Consider the following 5,000-nt stretch of genomic DNA (forward strand, 5'->3'; position numbering starts at 1 on the left):
TCAGTGATGCTAACCTGTCGTTGTTTAATCTCAATGTGCAGTTATGTTGCTCATACATTTTAAAGGACATGTACATATTTTTCATCTTTCTCTGGGCTACTTGTACCCTAAACAATATATATATATATATATATATATATATATATATATAACAACAACAACAAACAAAATAAACATAAACAAAAAAAAGAAGGGGGAGGGGAAAAAAGATGTGTCTAGATCTTTTGGTGCCGTTTATGATAGCAACTAAGCCTCTTTTTGAATTTCTTCTGCTATGAGTTGATATTTTGCAAAGTACTTCAGTCTCTTAAGATATGACATTGATGAAACTGATATAGCAGCTCAACAATCACCTTTGTTTCAACAATCTCATCCACCCATTTCAGTCTGCCTATCGTGCTGACCACAGCACCGAAACCACTCTCCTCCACATCCTGAATAACCTACTGCTAGCGTCCGACTCAGGACAGATCTCCCTTCTCACTCTTCTCGACTTGTCAGCCGCCTTTGACACGATAGACCATTCAATCCTTCTTTCCCGTCTTCATTTTACATTTGGTATCAACGGCACTGTTCTAAACTGGTTCAAATCTTATCTCACTGATCGATTCCAGTCTGTCATTGTTGATAATTTCCGGTCTGAACCCGTTAAAATTGAACATGGAGTCCCACAGGGATCTGTTTTAGGCCCAGTGCTCTTCACACTGTACACTGCTTCTCTCGCTGAAGTTATCAACCGCCATAATGTCAGTCATCATTCTTATGCTGATGACACTCAACTCCTGAAGAGTGATACACCTGAAAAACTGTTGTCGCTCTTGCAAGAAACATCTAACTGCTTCCTGGATATTCAAAATTGGATGACTCTAAATAAGTTACAATTGATCGCGGACAAAACTGAAGCAATGATCATAGGAACTAAACAAAAACTCTCTTCCATTACAACTAATACAATCAAATTTGGCAGCACATCCATCCCTCTGTCCAGTTCAGTCAGGAACCTCGACGTTGTCCTTGACAACACACTGTCCATGCAAACATTTATCAATCAGACATGTCAATCCTGCTACTGTCAACTGCGGCGCATCAGTTCCATCCGGAAATATCTGTCCATTGACGCAACATCTAGACTTGTCTCTCTCATTCTCTCTCGCCTTGACTACTGTAACTCTCTATTGTCTGGTTTGCCTGCTTCATCCATTCAGTCCCTTCAGCTGCCCGACTCGTCCTCAGAAAGAAAAGATCTGAGCACATCACTCCTCTTTTGCAACATCTCCACTGGCTCCCTGTCTCACACCGAATAAAGCACAAGATCAGCACTCTGTGCTACAAATGTATTCACAAATCGGCCCCTTCCTATCTCTGTGGCTGCCTTCACATCTACACTCCATTTCGCTCACTACGATCAGCTTCGGATCCACTCTGTTTACGCATACCCAGATTCAAACTCTCGACTGTTGGCCGCCGTTCTTTCTCTGTCTCTGGACCTTGCAGTTGGAATGAACTTCCTCTTTCGCTTCGTCAAGTCTCCACACTCAGCTCTTTCAAGTCTGGCCTTAAAACCCACCTCTTCCCAAAATAGCCTCCCTTCCCTGCCTCTTCCTTGTCTTTAGTTTCTCCAGTTTTAAAGTTATGCGTGCGTGAGAATGACTGGTGCGAAAGCGATTAGATTTGTCTCTGCACAAGATTCAGCGCTATATAAGTACCATTATTATTATTATTATTATTTATTATATACTTGTAATTAAAGAAAATCAATCGTAAATCTGTGAATGTAAGTATAATCAAGGTCGATCAGCTCTGCCAATTTCCAGAGGCACCACACGCATGTCTAAAACATTTTTGCTTGGATACGTTTTTAATTCATATCAAGCATTCACCAAAAACCGCAAACATATAGTATATGCTCAATTCGCTTGTTTTGCCTTTCATTCAGCACTGACAGACAATATCGTACTTACTAGATTCAATGTGGAGAAGAATTATTGTAGAATAGTAAAATCCTTCTCATTCTCATAAGGGTAAATAGTGCTTCCAAGGAAGGGTGGTGGGTCTTGTCGCTGATGCTTGACTGCCTACTGTCCTGCAGTCCTTTACAGCAGTCCGATGTGGGAGGATAAGGAGAAATTTTAATATACCGTTGCGAACACTAGTGACTGTAATTTCACATTTCACTTTTTTTCTTGCCTAGGGCATACACAGGTTGGTCCAATGACTCCATGCTGCCCTGGATGCTCCACCGCAGGCTGCACGACGTCCATTACATGTTTTGTCATTGCGATTCAGTGCACATTTTCTGATAGCATGGCCAATGTTGCCAGTATGTCTGTCCAGATGCTCATGACGTGCAGCATGGAAGTCTGACCAGGAAAGTGTACCAGTGGCGATCTCATGTTCATCTTCAATGACACCTTTGCAGTGACTTTCTTATTTGATTTTTGCCTCTTGACTCCTTCTGGACCATAGGGATGCAACAGTACTCCAGCGGACTCGGTTTTTGGCTGCTCTCTTCAGCCGGGCCTATGTCCATCCGGCTGTGTCTTCATCTCATCCTCCAAGCTTCTTTTCCAGGTCTGCTTTGGTCAGCCAGCTCGCCTCCTGTCTTGTGGTGTCGTCTGGAGGCTTTCGAAGGGTATTGCTATCCAGCCCCATTTCCTCTTCCTGATCTCCTCACTAAGGGGCACCTGGTTGGTTCTTCTCCAGAGGCAGGCATTTGATACTGTCTCTGGTCATCTGATCATTTGAAATATGGTGCAGGCATCTATTGATGAAGGCCAGTCGTTTGCTTGTGTTCGTCTTGGTTGTTCGCCATGTTTCAGAGCCACACGAGAGGACTCCTTAACGTTGATGTTGAAGATCCTCAGTTTGGTGTGAGTGGAAAGAGATATAGAGTTCCAAATTGGCCGCAGGGTGTTGAAGGCATGCCTCGCTTTGTTGATGCGGTTCCTGATGTCTTCATCCGCCCCTCCGTCCTTGCTCACTACGCTGACACCTTTGCAGTACATCAACCATTCACTTTCAGTGTTGCGCGTCTTGCTTTCAAGTCTGACGGCTGGTTTTGCACTGACGTTACATGGTGGTATTTTGACATCTTTGGAGGTCAGAGCAACTGGATGCACTTTTGTGTAGGTGACAGGGGGAGGGGGGCGGGGGGGGGCATTATTTCCATTCTGGCTGACACCGATTGCTGAACTAGGGGTGTGAAGTGCATAATTGCATCTGCGTCTTCATGCTTATTCTGCATCAAATATCCCATGGAAGGTGTTTCCCGCTGTTGTCAATCTTGTGAGGTGTGGTCAATTTTATCGACCGCTCCAACTATGTAAATGTTTGTCATCATTCTTGGCGGAAGAACTACACCGTCTGTTTCAAATTTTTGCAATACACTGTTTGCAATATCTGTTGAAACAGACAACACACGCTTGTATGAGATTCCAAAGCCAAGGCTATGAAGGATTTCAACCAGCCCTAGCTTTCTTGTCTGACAATGAACTTTAAGGCTGAAGCAGATTAGGAATGATGTCTGTGTCCTGTTGCGCTGCATATGTGATGTTGCTTTTAATGATTTTTTGCATTTATATGCAATTATCTGTGATATACTGACAACATTTTGAATCTGGTGTGGAGTGGTTAATTCTTCAGTGGAATCTGGCCCACTGGTCATCATGCTGATGGGCGCCTTTAAGGTGAAATGTATACAATTTTCTTGACATTCTGTGGATGAATTTGCCATTGAATGAACTATCTGGCTACAACAGATCACTTCTAATCAGCTCAGCGGTTTTTGCAAGATGTGAAGCTTCTGAATCATAACTGCTCGTTTCTTGATGGTATCACCGAGGTTTTTGTCAAACATTAGGACAAGTGGCAATGGGGTCTGGAAGAGCTGTGCGAAGTTTATGTTTGATACGTGATGAATGCACTTCAGTTTGCTCGATTCCTGATTGTGCCAGTCCATACGTGTATATTCTACACAACTGAGACATATCATCGTCCATGTCTTTATTTTTCTCTCGTGAGTTTGCATTTGACAGATTGTCAGCACGTCTATAGAGTTAAATGAGCATGTGTATGGTACACATCTATTGTTACCATGTCCCCTGAAGCAAATTTAACTAAAAGACTTTTATCCTGAAGCTCGTCTGCACAGTTTCTCATCTTGTAATCAAGTCCTAAGTCCAGCTCCTTGCAGTATACCCTGATCACTGTTTTAAAAAATGCATTAATTTATTCGCATGAATACCAAACATGTTTCTTGTTTTCACAGGACTAGCACTGGATTTGAAATTCTTATATATATATATATATATATATATATATATATATATATATATATGCTCCCAGTCTCCTTTTAGAGGTTGTCCCTGCTTTCCTCTGTTCTACATCTCTTCTGCCACTTAGAAAAATGTAGAAACGTTGCTTCATATCCATCTCCTTCATCAAAGACAGATCAACAGAATTGGGCAATGTCCTAATCTTTTAAAATCAGCAAGGGTTTCAGTAACATAGGCGTAACCAGCACATTCTCGCTTGGTTGGGCAGATCAAAGTTTCTTGTGATGCTGTTTGACATAACGCACAAAGATTCCAGTTGATTTCCACCACGTCTTCAGTCATCGACCTGGACTGTGGCGGATCACAGCAACAACATACTTGTCTGCATTGACATGACATAACTCTCTCTGAGAACAAAGCAAGACAGTTGTGGCGAGCTCATTTCTTTAAGTTTCAATTTCACATTGTTCAGAACCCTATCGACTGTGAAGGCCTCTTCAGGGCTATATGCTCTAATCATACGAAAAAATCAATTTAAGCATACTTCGTTACAGAATATGCAATTTACAGGGTTGTCAATAGCTACCATTAAGTCCGTAAATTAATTAGGTCATTTTGTCTTGTACAAACTAAACCATCCCTTTTTAATTTTCTTCTCTCTCTCTCTCTCTCTCTCTCTCTCTCTCTCTCTCTCTGTCATTCTTTCTTTCGTTATTTATTAATTTA

This window comes from Babylonia areolata, chromosome 24 (assembly GCF_041734735.1).
Source record: "Babylonia areolata isolate BAREFJ2019XMU chromosome 24, ASM4173473v1, whole genome shotgun sequence".
Classification (NCBI taxonomy): Eukaryota; Metazoa; Mollusca; class Gastropoda; order Neogastropoda; family Buccinidae; genus Babylonia; species Babylonia areolata.